This window comes from Stenella coeruleoalba (assembly GCF_951394435.1).
Source record: "Stenella coeruleoalba genome assembly, chromosome: 17".
NCBI lineage: Eukaryota > Metazoa > Chordata > Mammalia > Artiodactyla > Delphinidae > Stenella > Stenella coeruleoalba.
Genome location: NC_137163.1, coordinates 12264483 through 12281686, shown reverse-complemented (window position 1 = coordinate 12281686; position 17204 = coordinate 12264483). Strand labels below are relative to the sequence as shown.

Genomic DNA, 17204 nt, shown 5'->3' with positions numbered 1-17204 from the left:
CAACAACACTGCCACTGTCCTTCCCAGAAAGGCTGGAAGGTGGACAAGGGCCAGCTGGACCCAAATGCCACGAAGCAGACCAAAGGGTTGCAAGCGGGCCAGGAGGAAGCCTAGAAGATGGATCTCTGAGAAGGTGGCTGGCAGTGCATTCTCACAGTGCTCTTCAAAGCACTGGACTCATCCCAGCTCTAAGTGCCAAACACCCAAAGGAGCTAGCAACACACTTCTAACTCTTGTAGGGAGTCCTGGCTCAGAGGATCCACAAAGGACAAAAAGGGCCCAGCAATGGCTAAGTTCCTTGTATGTGGCGAGTACTCTACACCTCGACCCCGTTTGGTCCCTACAACACCTGTGTCAACCTCCAGTCATCAGCCCATTGTACGCAGCCTGATACGTTGTGAGCCTTCAACAAATGCTAGCTGTTGTTACTGTTGTTGTCATCATTCTTATTACAGATGAAGAGAATGAGTGTCATGGCTGTGAAGTGACTTGCCCACGGTCATATAGCTTGGTAGTGACAAAGCTGGGTCTCAAACCTGATTATCTACTTCCAAAGCCTACACACTAGCGTCAAAGCCTGCAGCCAGTGTGGCTTATCAGACACCTTCCCTGCTCTGGGGGCCATACAGGTGCGTTGACAGAGACAGGTAATTCCTACCTCCCCAAAAACTTCAGAGTCTAGTTTAACAGTGTTTTTCAGACTGTGAGTCTTGGCCTTCAGTAGTTCATGAAACCACTTTGAGGTCATCACAAATCGATTTTTAATGATATAGAATCAAAGTTAAACAAAGAATGCATCTTACATAATTCAGCGATGTAATGACGCTTGTTTTAATCATGTATATTAACATGTATATGCGTATACTGGATCATGACATACAAAATATAGCTAATAAAGATAATGGTCAGAAGTATTTGAAAGCCATTAATCTAGCAGATCTGCAAGCAGCAGACAGAGATTTAAGTGGTGCAGTTACTTGCTAGCAAACTCTTCTCATTGGTCTCTTTGGGACTACAGGGTGCCCTTAGTGGTATCTCCAGTGGAGGGGAGGGCTCATCATGGCCCACATCAAGGTAGGGGCATCACAGGACAGGACTTCATAGATCAGACTTCTGAAATCCATTTTGAACATCGCAGTCTACTGAATCCAATCACATAATAGGAATTGAGTTTTGAATCAACCTGGAGTAAATCCATTTTTTTTTATTCCTATGTGAGTATTTGTTTCCAATTTTTTAATTTATTTTAAAATTTAAGTATAGTTGATTTACAATGTTGTGTTAGTTTCAAGTGTACAGAAAAGTGATTCATATATACATATAGATTATATAGATATTCTTTTTCAGATTCTTTTCCATTATAGGTTATTACAAGATTTTGACTATAGTTCCCTGCGCTATACAGTAGGTCCTTGTTGTTTATTTTATATATGGTAGTGTGTGTATGTTAATTCCTAACTCCTAATTTATCGCTTCCCTTCTGGCTCCCCCCTTTGGTAACCATAAGTTTGTTTTCTATGTCTGTGGATCTGAAATCCAATTATTTTTATTTAACATTCAGCTAACATTTTTTAAGCCCCTCTGGGTACCAGTCACTGTATTAGGCACTGAAAAGAAGAGGTTCAAAAGACAGATACACTGTTGCCTTGCCCTGGTAGTGCTCCCAATTCCTTCCACAAACATGAACTGAATCCCTTTTACGTACTAGAACCTGAGCCAGACACTAGGAAGATCAAAGCCAGACCAAGCTGTGTTGGAGCTTGAGGGCAAAGGAATTTTAGCATAAGTTTTTAATTGCTGATTTTTTCCAGAACACTAGAATGGCTGAAAAATCAAAATACAGAAGTGTTAAAACTCACATTATTTTATGTTTAAATGTTTTATGTATACCCCAAACTGAATTTATTATAATTTTACCTTCCTGGTTTTATTGGAAGCATACTCATCAATAACATTTTAGAAACAGTTCCTTATCTCATTTTCAGCTGGGAGAATTCCTATGTTTGACAATTTCCCTTGACCAAGTAATGATCTTAAATAATTTTTAATTAACTTCAGTTTACTGATCCTGTCTTTATTTTAAACATTGATATTATGTTCACTGTGGAATGTTTGCACTAATTTTGATTTTTTAAAATCATGCATTAAAGTCGTATTTACCTTGGTAATTTATATTGCCCACCCTCTTCCCACCGAATATTGTGCCCATGCCAGCACCTTACTGGATCCACTGGTCCTAGCACTAAGGGGTCCACAAATGAGTTAGGATGGAGCCTTTCTTCTTCAGCTTTTGTAATCCAACAGTAGACTCGAGCCAGTAAACACATACAGTTAACATTTCTTGAGCATTTATTTAGTGTTGTTCTAACTACTTTACATGTATTAATTAATTTAATCTTTCCATCGATCCTGTGAGGTAGCTACTATTTATTATCCCCATTAAAAAAAAAAACAAGAAATTTAGGCAAAGAGCATTTAGGAAACTAGCCCAAGGTCACACAGTTCTAAAAGACAGAGCCTGGATTTGAACTCAGAGTCAGCCTGTCTCCAAAGCCGAAGCCATCAACCGTGGAGTAGTTTCTAGGTTAAGGCAGGAGGTCGTGGCTTTCAATGTAAAGGATCACCTGCTCAGCTGACGGAACAAAAGTACACGTCATATTATGTCACCCCAACAGTTTTAAACCCAACTGTTAAAATAATAAATAAAACGATTAATAATACTTTGAAAGCAGTGTGTAATCTACCCCCAGATAATTTTATTTCCTTCTTTTAAAAGAATTATCCTCCTTCCCTGAGACATATGCTTCCCGTTCCTAAGGTGGCTCATAGGACTCTCTACAAAAGTGTAAAGTAATCAGAGAGTTTCCTTAGCGTGACAGTGTACTCCCAAATCAGCCCCTCTTCCACAGTAAGTGGCCACATTGAATGAAACCCACCACATGGTATCCATGTCTCTTGCATATTCCATCACACCTATTCATTCAACAAATATTTATTAAGCATCTACTGTGGGTCAATTTCAGAACCCACAGTCACCTTTTTAAAGAAAATAGAAAATGTCTTTAAAGCATGCATATCCAGAAGTCTATTTTCCTCTGAATTTCCCTGAGGAGGTCCCTGAGGAGGAAGCAGTGCTAATGCACGGAGCCATATGCTCAAATAAAAACTATATATAACTCACATCTGTATCGTGGCTTATAGGTTACAAAGTGCTTTCATATGCATTATTTCGTTTGCTGTTCGTCCTCTAGAGTGTCTCAGGAGATAAGTAAAATTAAAACAACACTAATTTAAAATACTCTAATTAAAGAAACCCAAAATGACAAGCATTAGCAATAGATAAACACTAACTGTTACCCCACTGAGGAAGAGTGTTTGAAAAAAAAAAGTCATGCATCATGCTTTCCCTGATTAAGGAAGGAAGATAAAATGCTTAAGCCCTGCCACTAACCCCTTGGGTGGTGTCAGGTTAAGTCATTAAACTCTGTGTTTCAGTTTCCCTATCAGTAAAGCAAGCGTTCAGTCACGTGCCAGTTCATCTCAGAGAGTGATTGTGGGAATCGATGATGACGCCCTTGACAGAAACTGTTAATATTTTCATCTCTGCAGCCCCCATGCCTCTCACAGTTCCTGGTATGTGGAGGGTAACCAACCTGATGATGGATGGACAGACAAATAAATGACCAGTTGAACTGGCTTCCTCTGCCACTGTCCCTTTAAATGAATTTGCACAATCCTCCCATCACCTGAAGCTACCTGTGGGCACTAGCCTGTGAAAGGTATTTGCCCAGGGCCTTTGCATGTGCTGAGGCTGCTGCCTGGTATGCTCACCTACCAGTTCTTTACCTTCCTTGTTTATACTTGTAATTTGGATCTCAGCTCAAATGTATTTTCCTCAGAGGGATCTTCCCCAGTATTGCCTGCTCAGTCCTGTTTTATCAATCACCCTGTTTTATTATCTGAAGAACTCTCAACACTCTAAATGATCTTATTAATTTTTGTCAGTTTATGCATATGTTATCTGTTTTCCGTTTTGAATATCAGCTCCATTCAGGCAGTATATTAGCGTCTCTTATTCACTATTGAACCCTCAGTCCACCCATAGTATGCTGCTGGTACTGAGTAGCACTCAATAAGTGCTTACTGGATGGATTCTTGGTGGTATATTAGCCTATGCCACCCTTCTAAGACCTAATCGTCCTTTTTTTTTTTTTTTTTTTTAATTTTCTGGCTCATTTGACATTATTGTCTTGGTTGGTCCCAACACCTTTTCTAGGTCTGCCTATGCATTTGACAAAAGCCTTTGAACTTTCTTATCCATATTATCCAAAGTAAATCCATCATTCACTAATTTTCAGAACTCTACAAGTAAGAGAACTTTCTCCTTCTTCCCATATCCCATGAAACGCTCACTGGTCAGGCTTATTCCTAGATTTTCTGTTAAGAGAGGAGCTAGTAATAAATGGATGGATGGGTGGATGGGGACAGATAGGGCAGACAGACAGATAAACGAGTGATGAATTTGAAAATGCTTTCAAGGTTTTATGGCCATTTTCCCCAGTTGGGTATTTGTTAAAGTTCTTTTGTTTCTTCTGTGAAGGCTCCTCCTATGAAAAGAGAATTGCCATTATCCCAGGACCCCAACACTACTCTGTTTTTTCAAAGATTGTTCACAACTGTGTGTCTTCAACCACTATTCTGATAGTCTGTGGTACATGTGCAGGCTGAGTTTCCACCTTGAGTTTAGAAACAACTGACTGATCAAAACAAAAATTTCAAAGCTGCATCTGAAAGTCAAGACATCAGTGTTATTACTAAAAAAGTTCTATTGGAGGCTGTGACATAGACGTGTCATTGCCACAGGGTTTGTCCCAATTACCTACCCCCATATAACAACCACCTCAAAGCTGGTGACTTAAAACAACAGTGATTTATTTTACTCATGAATCTCCAACTTGGGCAAGGCTTAGTGAGGACAACTTGCCTCTGCTCCACATGGCATCAGCTGGGGTGGCTCAGCTAAGGCTGAAGGATCCACTTTCAAGACAGTTCATCCACGTGATGAACAGGTAGGTCCTGGGCAATGACTGATCTCAGCTGAGGCCGTCAGCTGGGAGTCCTGGACCCTCTCCTTCCCACATATTCCAGTAACACTTGGTTCAGACCTGGGCTACATGTCCCCCAAGACTTCTCCAGTTGCCTCCCCTTGAGTGAGTTAATCCCAGTGTCTCCCAGCTCACTCTGTTCCTCATTGCCCCACTCAGCTCTTCTCACCAATACCCACATTTTTTTCTGACCTGGACACTCCTTTTCTCACATTGTTTCATCAACTCCCCATCGCCCAGTCTGTTAAGTACGAAGTTCTCAGCCTTGCCCTTCTAGGCCTGCCATTTTACCTTCCCAGATTTAACTCCCAGGTACTTTATAATCTATCCAAACTATATGATTCAATTCTCTGAAAAAAAAAGGCTCCCTTTTCTTCCTCATGTCCTGACTTCGCTCTTGATATTCCTTCTATGGTAGATTAATGATAGCTACAAATCCTTTGCTACTTCTCCCATTGAGAGGGGAAGTCTGCCCTGAACATGGGCTGGCCGTGATGACTTGATTGACCAATAGAGTACCGCAGAAGTACATTACTGGGAAGGAAATTTCTGGGATTTCCAAGGCAAGACGATAAGGAGCCTTGCAGCTTGTCTGGGCTTCTTAGAATGTATGCTGTGAGGATGCTTTTTCTTAGAACACTCTCTCTCAAATCCCAGCTGCCATGCTGTCAGGAAGCCCAAGCCAGCCTTGTGCAGTAGATGCAAGTAGAAATAATGCCCAGCCAGCCTCCAGCTGTTTCAACCATCCTTCCAAAACACCGGACCTATCCACACTGAGTGACCTCAGTCTCAGTCAGTGCTGCTTTGAGCAGACGTGAGCAGACAAGCTCTCCTCAATTCCAGCTGCACAAAATAGATATCATAAAATGGCTACTTTGTAAGCTACTAAGTTTTGGAGGTAATTTGAACATAGCTGTATGGCCAAAGTAAGGCCAAGTTCCCGAAGGAAATCCCATGACAAAATTCATCTTCTCGGGCTTCCCTGGTGGCGCAGTGGTTGAGAGTCCGCCTGCCGATGCAGGGGACACGGGTTCGTGCCCCGGTCCGGGAAGATCCCACATGCCACTGAGCGGCTGGGCCCGTGAGCCATGGCCGCTGAGCCTGCGCGTCCGGAGCCTGTGCTCCGCAACGGGAGAGGCCACAGCAGTGAGAGGCCCGCGTACCGCAGAAAAAAAAAAAAAATTCCTCCTCTCTCCTCAATCAGAGTTTTAAAAGTTTATGGACAAGAAGTTTTCATTGATACTAAGTGGTGCAAGACAGGCTTAAGGAGTATTTCAAGCGTGTGATGCCTTTATGTATCTTGTGGTAAATGAATGTGTGGAGCTGGCAAGGCGTGGGCAATAGAATAGTCTCGGGATAATGGTAATAGGAGGAAACGGTGTTATCATGCTAGAAGTCCAGGAATGCGTGTGCACAATCATGCCCTGAACAGAGAGGCCTTCAAATGACCCCATATCGAACAGCCTGTTTCACAAAATGTAAAAGAGAATCATCATTGCTTATTCTTCATGATAAACATTGTAATTAATATTTATAATAAAGATGATTTCTCCTCCTCAGATGCTCCTAAAAAAGCAAGTGTAGATTGTTACCTGTTATTCTAAGCTTTTCTCTTTAACCAAACTCTGCCTGCTGCTTATAATTTGCAATTGATTATGGAGGTTTACACATTAAAATCGAGAATAATTTTGTCATATTTGAAAGAGGCCCAAGGCTACATTATCTATTTCCCTTATCATTAGCAATAATCAACCCAAAGAAGAAAAAGAAGGAGGAGGAAGAAGAGGAAGGTCATTTAGAGTGGAAGTTCTTGCTTATAAATAAGATTGTGTAATTCTTTGCCATTTTTCAAACCCTTATTCAGAAAGTTAACCTTGAACTCCTTTTGCTTTTTCACTCCCTATCATGTGAAGTGAAACACTATAGAAATAAAACACAGAAAGCACAAAGTAATTTTTAGCATAAAGCCTGAGTACAAAACAAAAACTCTAAGCGTGCTTTGAATACCATTGTAGAAATAAAATACCAGAATATAATACGCATGCATTCATATATATATATGCCCCATACATGTATACATACATACATACACATACATCTCAATATTTACCATTGTTGAAGTCCTCTTCATCAATCTCAACAGATCTCAAGGACTGTGCTTACTCATTCATTCTTATATGTATTCACTTAATAGTGTTGATTGTCTCCTACATGTCAAGCCCTGTGCTAAGTGCTGAAGAGACCATGATGAACAATACAGACTTTGACCCCATTCTCCTAGATCTTAAAATCTAATGGGTAGACAGAAGTTAAACAAATATTTAAGCAAATTTTTATTATAATTTTTTCATTATTTGGGTGTGATTTATCAGAGAAATTGTCAAGCAGTGGTGCAGGGTGTTATAAGAAGAACACCAGAACCTTCTAGAGGATCACAGAAGGCTTCCTTGGGCAGAACTGTAGGTTTCTCTTTTGCAGCATGTCATTTGGCTTCGTAACAACCAACGATTTCAGTCCATTTCTTCCTTTTCCTTTTTGCCTTAACTAGACGGGCTGCAAATGCTAGGTCATTAGCCCAGGCCTCCCGTGCAGCGAGGGGTAGCCATATGACTCAATTCTAACCAAAGACACGTTGAAGGGCCTTTGCTAGTCTTATGGGAGATATTTTCTCTACCTTGTCAAAGTAGATAGGCTTAAGAGGGGAGGTCTCCCTCCGCTCTGCCTCCCCTCATTTGCTGACTTTGACTTCAGTTGGCCACAGGAGACCACCATTTTGCAGCCATGAATGAAAAGGAAGGGGAATTACATCAGTGGTGGCCTAGAGCCCTGATATTCTTGAGCCACTGAGCCAGCACTAGACATCTTGCCACGTGCAATAATTATGTCTTAATTATTCTAGCTTGGCTATTGTGTTACTTGGAGTTAAAATCATTCCCAGCTTCCAGCTCCCCAGAAAAAGTGACATTTAAGCTGATCCTCCTGAATTACTATACTCTCTACCCTACTCCTTAAGTAAACCCAGCATCTTATTTATATCTCTCCTACAGCATGCATTTCCTTATATCTTGCATAATTGCCATTTATATAATTTTCTAAGTTCCTCTAATAGACTGTTGTCCTCCAGGGCAGGAATCATGGTATAGTATTCTTGATATCTCTAGGGCCTAGTAGAGTGCCAGGCCGTACTCAGTTAATAACTATTTCAATAACTGCTCAATTGAAAACTGCTGAATTAAATGAAGGTAGTGATGATGGTGCCATTGTTAGCGGTAGTGGTGAATGTGGAGCAGCTAAGATGTAGTTTTGGGTGGATGAGTTACTGGTGGTGGTGGTGCTGATGGTGGGGATAGTGGCAGTGATGGTGGAGGTACGGCAGTGATGCACGGGGTGCGCGTCAGGGTTCAATAATGGTGGTTGTAGCAGTACCAGCAATCGTGGAAATACAGGTGATGGTACTTTCGAGCCTGGATCAGAGGGAGGGGTGCTAAGTTATCCAGGAGTGATATCATTTTGATAATGAGGGAAAACTTGGTGATAGCCCTGATTTTTCTGTCTATGTCACAGTTTTCGGGAGGAAACATTACACGTTCGCTAACACACTTTGGGATCTGATGGATAGACAAGCAGAGGCTATTGGGAGAAATTTTGTCAACCATCAGAAAAGATGGTCTCTGGAGTGTTCTTCTAGTTGATCCTCCAAATTCCTCTTTGCCCCAGGACTTATGTTTTTGAAGGTACTGAGCAATGAATAGGAAAGAAGAGAGATCAACAGTCACACCCAAAGTGACTTCCCACTCATCATCTCCTGCGAAGAAAAGAAATTCAAGGAAGAGGGTTTCTTCCAAAGAAAACATCCTGGGCACCCAGGCAGCCTGCTTTGGATCCTCAGTAGCTAGCGAGCTGACTCACCGACATTCACGCAGCTCCCTGGAGCCAAGGAATTGTAATGAGAACATTCCAGGCAATCAAATTCCCGGGGCTGGAGGGGGTGGGAAGTGGAGGTTGCCCATGTCTGTCACTTTCTAGAAAGCAGATTCTGAGAATGTCTTTCTGTGTGCTAAGATTCAGACCTCACTCCTCCAGCAGGAAATGTTCTGCCCACAGCATACACAGGCTCAGGGAATTCAAATGCATCGGGCTGAGTTGAAAGCTTATTGGACTTACGTCCACAGAAATTCGGTACTTTTCAAGCTTCTTCACCCTGCGCTGTATTTAAACCACGTCCCTCCCACTTTTGTTCTGTAAATAACTATTCCCAAATCCAAACTGCCTATCGAACAACAAAGCAATGATTCAGTTAATAATTATAAACTCGAACAATTCGGCACACACCCACATGCAAAGGAACTAGACATCACTTGCCTGAAATATTTGACCATGATACAAGAAAGCAAACAGGGCTACTTGAACGCGACAGTCATGTTGGGATGGGAGAATTGTTGTTTTTGAATGAAACTTTGCCTAAGCGCTTCCAGTTGATTTTTTCCCACACAAGCTCAAGCCTACACCTCGCAGAAGCATTAGATCTGTTCACTTCCTTGTGCTTTGCTCCAAGAATTAGTGAGTCATGTTTTAAGCACAAATTCTTAACATAGGTGCTACCAGGGAACAAAGGAAAACAAAACGCCTCATTCTTTTATTCATCCTTTGAAAGGAAACTCATGGCGGAAACATTTGTATAACATTCCATTTATGTAACAGGAGAAAGATCAGCTGAAGGAAAGAACAGTGCAGCTGTGTGTTTTCTTTTCACACGGCTGCACCCCTCCTGGCCTAATCAGTTTATAACACCGTATCACAGATTCTGGGCCAGCCAGGAAACGTGAAGGACCATCACAGGAGTCAGTGCGGAGGAGGGGAACACACCAAGAGAGCCGAAGTCACTCAGCAGGGGTTAGGAAGTGGCTCAGTGAGGCGCTTGCAAGCGTGGGCTCCAGAGTCAGGCAGCCTGGAGTCAGATGCTGCTCCTTACTGGCTGTGTGGCCTTGGGCAGGTTGTTGAACCTCTCTGTGCCCTAGTATTGTCACTGGCAAAATGGGGATCATAAAATCTACTCCGATATAACCTATATAAAAGTGTGACTGATACATGAACCAAGTTCAGAAAAGCCCCTGAGGTCCAATTCTGACTTCTCCTCTTGGCCTGGCCATTTTAGTTCTCTTAGTGTCAGTTTCCTCACCTTTCCCTGGATCTCATATATTCAACATTGACGGAAAAATTGCAGAAGTGTTCTGAAAATGGGAAAGTCATTGGGCACCAGCTATAGCTTGATGTTAACCAAGCATGACTTGCTCTGTGACCGTGAAGGGAAAGGAATAAGGATGTAGGCTATCTGAACTTCTTACAGCCCGTGTATCTTGGAAATGTTGAAAAACCTTTATTTACCATCTTCAAGTCAGTTTATTAATGTCCTATTTTCTTGATCCTTTTCATAGTGGATGATATGTTAGACAGGGCTCTGGATGCAGACAGGCAGGTTTTTGTTTTTGTTTTGTTTTATTTTTTTGGCTGCATTGGATCTTCGTCACTGCATGCAGTCTTTCTCTAGCTGTGGTGAGCAGGGTCTACTCTTCGTTGCGGTGCACGGGCTTCTCATTGTGGTGGCTTCTCTTGTTGCGGAGCATGGGCTCTAGGTGCGCAGGCTTCAGTAGTTGTGGCACGCAGGCTCAGTAGCTGTGGCTCGCGGGCTCTAGAGCGCAGGCTCAGTAGTTGTGGCGCACGGGCTTAGTTGCTCCGCAGCATGTGGGATCTTCCCGGAACAGGGATCAAACCCGTGTCCCCTGCATTGGCAGGTGGATTCTTAACCACTGCGCCGCCAGGGAAGCCCGACAGGCTCAGTTTTAATTATAGATTTTCCACTTTTCCACCCTGTGCCCTGGAGCAAGGGAAATGAATGTCGTTTTTCCATTCAGCAGGCTCACCACGATTAACCTCAATCTCATTCACTGGTCTTTTCAAAGAACCAGATTTTGCTCCTCGTTGTCTTTTCTGCCGTATTGTTTTCTATATCGTGAATTTTTCCTTTTGCATTTGTCAGTTCCCATGTACTCCCTCATGATTTACCTGTCTTTTTCTGGACTCTTAATTGGAATTATTCATTTATTCTCAATGAAATAATTAAAACATGTTAGGATATACATTTCCCTCTAATTGTATGTTTATATTCAATGGGTTTGGTAACAAGTAGTCATCTTTTCATGGATTCCTAGATAAGATTTAATTTCTATTTTTACTTCTTTGCTCCTGGACTTATAATGAACAGTATTCTATACTTTTCCAGTGGTTAAACTTTTAAAATATATATATTTGCTTTGGTTTTCTATTTGTTGGGCATATGAACTTTTGGTCCTTGATTCTCAGATTTACTGAATTATGGTCAGAACATTGCAACTTCAAAAATCTCTATTTTTGGAAAATTTTAAAGTAGTATTTTTTTTATTGTGACAAAATATGTACTGGGTTTTTACAGCTGATACTGGATGGATAGAATGGTTAGTATTATCTATTGGTAGGCTCCTTGCATATGTTAAGTCAAACCTATTTGAATCATTCAGATTATCCATATCTTTCTAAAATTTTTTGTCAAAATTTTCTGTCACGTTCTGAAACAGGCAGCTTTATCTAGTGATATTTCTAGGATGTCTTTCTGTTTGAGGCAAAAAGATGCGTGACACATCTTCTTCCTTGATTTTTCATCTTACTCTTACATAACAAGGCTCTGATTGAACACTTTGGACTCTGAATTCATCTTTACTGGATTTATCTACTCTTAGCCTTAATTTACTCAGCCATAAACTAGGACTAATAGTGCTGCTATTGCAATGTTGTAAAAATATACAATGAGAGAAACATGATCGGATAGCCAGCATAGCAGCCACTGCACAGTACACATTACCTCATTTTAGCTCTCTTCCTTCCTGCCCTGTAAGTTTTCTCTTAATCCCAAGAATAAAATCTTGAAAATGGAAAAAGCCCTTCTGATTTCTATTTACGGCCCCTTAGAGACCAGATCATTGGTATTCTTCTTTCCTATTAATTACCGGGCTATGGGTTTGAAAGCAGAGTATCATTACATCATTCTAGACAGAAGCAAGGAAAACGGGTGTTCTAAGCTGGATCAAGGGGTGTTTTGTGAAACAATGCCGTCCTTGTTCCAATAGGTAAAGGGTGCACTGGAGTATCTGGGGTAGCGATGCATCCTGGAATTTCCCCTTTACTACAAAAGAGATGACGTAGGTACGAAATTCCGGGCATCTTGCCCATCTTTTGTAATCCATTCTTCCTTTCTTCTCTCCTCTGGTTTCTTCAGATTCTACCTCCACAGCCCACCTGGCTTAGAGCACTGATGCTTTCACAAGGTTCCCTCCTTAAACTTCCCAGCAGATATGACTGTTCCAAGGGAGAGTGAATCACTGTTCTGGAAAATGAATGAAACTACACACAATGCTTATCAATATCAGAGAAATTCTTTTTGGTGACTCACCCAACAAATGAACCTCTACATTTTAAATTATACACACTTGCTCATTAAATATCCATTTAGCTGCTTGCTCTCTCTCCTTCCTTCTCCCGTAAGTGTTTTCTTTTCCCTGTGACTATAAATACCTCCACAATGTTAGGTCTCTTAAGAATGAGAAATGTTGCTTAGTACAAGAGATACAACACTTGCTAAACAGTTCAGTTGGCGCCTGTATATATCACCACCTTGAGTTTTCACAAAAAGCCTAAGAGAAGGTACCGTGTGCACCGTTCTGAAGACAGATCTGAGGCTCAGGAAATTAACCCACCAAAAGTCTCACCCAGCAGATCTAGGAGCCTGAACCCTTTCTGCTAGGCTCAAACCCATGCTCTTTCCATTTGATTGTGCCATCCTCCCACAAAACTCCCTTGGGCTTTCGAGGAGTGCGAAGCGAATGTGGAGTGTTAGCCTGAGTTTCCTCTCTGGCAAGTCCCCTACATAAGAACTTTCAAGTTTCGCACTTTCAAAGATGCAAATGCGTTCGCATGTCCAGTCACATAAGTTAGTTCATGTGTCTGGCATACATTGCCCCGTGCATGCCTCCTCCACAAGTGGTTGTCCTTTACTGTACAGTACTGTAAGCAAGCCTAAAAGCAGCAGTGATGTAGCTGGAACTGCTAAGAAGCGCCAAGAGCCAAGAAAGGATGAAGACAAGAGAAAGAAGAAGTAACTGAAGAACCGAAGAGATTCACGATGCAGGAAATGGCGAGGGGATGTTCTGTATTTGAGGAGGCACTGTTAGTGTTGGAGGCACAGGACCCAAACGTAGAACGGTATACAAAAGCTGCAGCAGCCGTTCAGCACGCAATCCAGTGCCATGTGTCAGCTACGACAAGAAAAACAGAGCTACTACCTGGACGTCACTGGATCGTTTTTCAAGAGGGTAGATGGAATTGAACCCAGCAAGGAACCAGCACCTGTGCCATCAGCATCAGGCGTGAGTGAGACTGCAGCTCGCCCTCCGTCTCCTATCGCTGACGATCCTTCAGCTCTACCACCTCCCACCTCCTCTCCCCCCTCCAGTCAGTAACTCTTCTTGCCTGTTCACTCGATGCCAGCCCCTGTATGCCAGCTGTTGTACTGTATGACTGTACTTTTCAACGTACTCTACTGTAAGATTAAAAATGTTTTATTTTTTGCGTGTATTTGTCTTTTATGTATTATTTGTGTGAAAAGTATTATAAGCCTATTACAGTACCGTACTATATAGCCGATTGTGTTAGTTGGGTACCTAGGCTAACTTTGTTGGACTTACGAACAAATTAGCCTTACGAACATGCTCTTGGAACAGAACTTGTTCGTATGCAGGGGACTTACTGTAATTAGAGTTGGTCAGTTAGCCTCTTTTCCAGGAATATAACAGAGGGAGGAATCCCATTAGTTCTCTAATCCCTTTAAGACAGCCATTTACAGTCTCAGATGCTCATCTGGTCCATTTTGTGCTGTTTTGTTTAGTGTAAGGATTGACAGTCTTCAGAAGTAGGTGCTATGCTTCAGATTCCTGTTCTTTAGCAAATTGGTAGGAAGATGTCCTGGTAAGCAGTCTCCAAAGATGACACTACCTGTTCCTTGCCTCCCTATATGCACTTGTCATTCTGTCCATCAAAATGTACTATCTATGTCACATCCCCTTAAGCCTGGGGAGGCATATTATAGACGTATCTGTTCTAAGCCTTGCCTTTAAGAAGCCTGGCCGCTTCTGCTTTCACTCTTGAAGCTAGCAACACTGTAAGAAATTTCATTATCCTGAGACCACCATGCTTTGCGAAAACTCAAACTATTCACATGGAGAGGCTGCATGGAAGAGAACAGGCCCTGCAGACATGAGAGAAGACGTTTCAGATCACCCAGCCAGCCCCAGACATCAGCTGAATGCAGCCAAAAGAGCGACCCAGCTAATGCTCTGTGGAGCAGAAGAGCCACGCAGCTGAGCCCAGGCAATCTACAGAACCATGAGAAATATTTAATCATTTTTGTTTAATTCATTAGGTCTTGGGGTGTTTTATTACACAGAAATGTATAACTGAATGGATGTTTAAGTCAAGAATAGGCAGAGGAAAACCTTCCAATATTCCATAATAATTCACCAATAGACAGGAGTTTGCAACTCTGACTGGCCTCAGAATCACGTGGAAACCTTTCTAAACTAGACATGCTCAAGGCCTAATATAGATATTCAGAATGCAAAACTTAAGCTTGTACATTTGTACGCTTTTCAATTCCCCACATTTGTGCAATGAGCAGTCGCTGTAACCCACAGAACGGGAGACTCATTTACTTTCAGAAGCGCTTCTTTTAAAATGCAAATTCCTTCTGGGAGTGATAAATCAAGCAGATGGTCACAGGATTATGTCCCTAATCAGATTGTTTTCCTAACGCCTGGCTAAGATTAGCAGATGTAGCATATGAGAGAGCTAAAGATGCAGCATGAACACACCTGCGCTGCATGTTGTTGCTCAGGCCCCCCAGAGCTGCCAGGTGAATAATCTAGGGTCAGCTTGTGTCCAGCAGATACCTGGAAACCAGAAGACAGTACAAAGAAGACAGTGGAAAGCTCACAATGCCGATTACGCCCACACCGATGGGAAGTCACTAAAAATCACCCCAGGGGTTACCTTTTTTTTTTCCCCCCAGGGGTTACCTTTGAAGTGTGATATTTACGAGCCTGAGAAATGATTATGGCGGTTACTACATGGGCCCATGGTACAGATTGATCCAGATAGGAATATTTGTGTTCCCATCTGACCTTCCAGGAGGCCAAAATATGAAGCGGTCCTGATCCCTTCATCCTAATTATATAAATAAAATGTGTCTAAAGCTCTAACGATCTAAAACCCAGCAGGGCTCAGGGTTCAGTATTGAAAGCAGAGAGTTGAAGGGAGAAAGCTTGTCTTGTAAAGTGGTAAATCGTAGGGGAAGTTCCTGTGTCTTTCTCGTCTTTTTCACTTCATGTTTCCCCCAAACTGGCCTTAGCATCTTCCCTACAAAACCTCACAGGTTGGCTGCTTTTCCCTAAGGAGTGTGAGTCAGCCTCTCTGAGAGCTTTTCACTTTTACTCTTTTCTTCCCACTGATTCTGTGCTAAGACACAGCTGGGGGTTTCATGCCCCCTAAAGAAAGGAAGTGAAAGGTACTGCATTTCCTACAAAGCTTAACTTGTCTGTGTGAAGAGGAAAACCTATAATTCCTGAAACTTCTTTACTTGCAGTGTTGCTGAGTCAGTAAGAAGAGAATTAGCATGTGTTAAGCACTGGCTGCATACTAATTGCAGTACATACATCATCACATCATCGTACTGAATTCTCACATCCTCGGAGTCTTCCGTCTTGAGATAGATTTTATTCTTCCATTTTATAAATTGAAACACTGAGATGAAGAGTTTTGAGGTAACGTGCTTAAAATCACATGGTTAGGACGTGATAGAGACAGGATTAGAGACCAGGTTTGGTGGTCCTAAATCCTATTTTTCTAGCCAAAAAACAATTGTTTTTAATCCATTATTTCAGGGTATGGGGTGAAAAGTTTTCAGAAGGTCATTTTGGAATCACACAGACGTAGCCTAATGACCTGCTACTCCAAGTGCAGTTCATGGTCCGGCAGCCTCCACCTCGCCTGGGAGTGTGTATGATTCCAGTGGGGTCCACCGGCTGACCTCGCTGACCTCACCTGGGAGCTCGTTAAAAATGCAGCATCTCAGCAGCCCCTTGCCCCACAGCTACTGGATTAGTGCCGGCATTTTGACAAAATCCCCAGGTAACTTAGTAAACACATTAAAGTTTGAGAAGCACTGACCTGAATTAAAGGCTCTAATTATTTGAAACTGGCACTTGGCTGCATGTCGACCTCTTTCTAGACCCCATGCTACTCAAATACTTGAATTCCTAGAGCCTTAGAACCGCACAACAGGAGGACCTGGAAACCCAAAGAGGCAAAATAGCTGGTCTTAGGCATCCCATTAAATAGTGGCAGAGTCAAACCTAAAATACTTCCTTAGCAGGTGCCCAGTTCCTGTCGTTTCGTCAACCATCATGTATTAAGCTCTTTGTCTCTGACAGTCACCTGGCTCAGTGCCGAGGATCCAGAGACGATTGGAACCATCTGTGTCCTTAGAGAATGCATGGTCCACTGGGGGAAACACACACAGGCCCAGACAGTTATAATACAATGTAGCAGCGCAGTGACATAGAGAAGTACAGGGTATTGTGAAGTCACCAGTGAGAGACACTTAGCGCTTCCTGGGGTGGGGGTGTGGGGGAGGCCTTGCCTTCCTGAGTCCCTGCAGGGCACTACTGCATGATTAATTGACTTACCAGCTCCCTGCTCTCACTTGTCTTCACTCCACACCGCCCCCCCCGCCACCCCCCCCCCCCCCGTCACTGTCACCACTTCTGCTTGGAAAAGATCCCTTCAGCCACTCAAATTCCTACGTTTTCCTTCAAGGCTTTTCCTTTCTGTACATCCCGCTCCACACGTTCTCCTTTCTCTCAACATCCACAGCTCTTTTATTTACTAGCAGTCCCCGAACGTGACTGCACATTTAAAAAAGGAGGTTTGAAAAAAATGGCCGTTAACAGTCCCTAT

The 17204-nt window shown here is 42.4% G+C and overlaps 1 protein-coding gene across 8 annotated transcripts in view; it reads left to right on the top strand.

Annotated features, from left to right (window-relative positions):
• The window catches only part of LOC307176302 (uncharacterized protein), a 619483-nt gene that overhangs the window by 578105 nt on the left and 24174 nt on the right, over positions 1–17204 (top strand). The window contains exon 12 of one of the 8 annotated variants that reach the window (XR_013824700.1): positions 1019–1981. The exons of the other annotated variants lie outside the window; for them this stretch is intronic. The gene's annotated coding sequence lies outside the window, so the exon portion shown is untranslated. Of the gene's footprint in view, positions 1–1018; positions 1982–17204 lie in introns of those variants that run through there. 8 annotated transcript variants of the gene reach the window in all.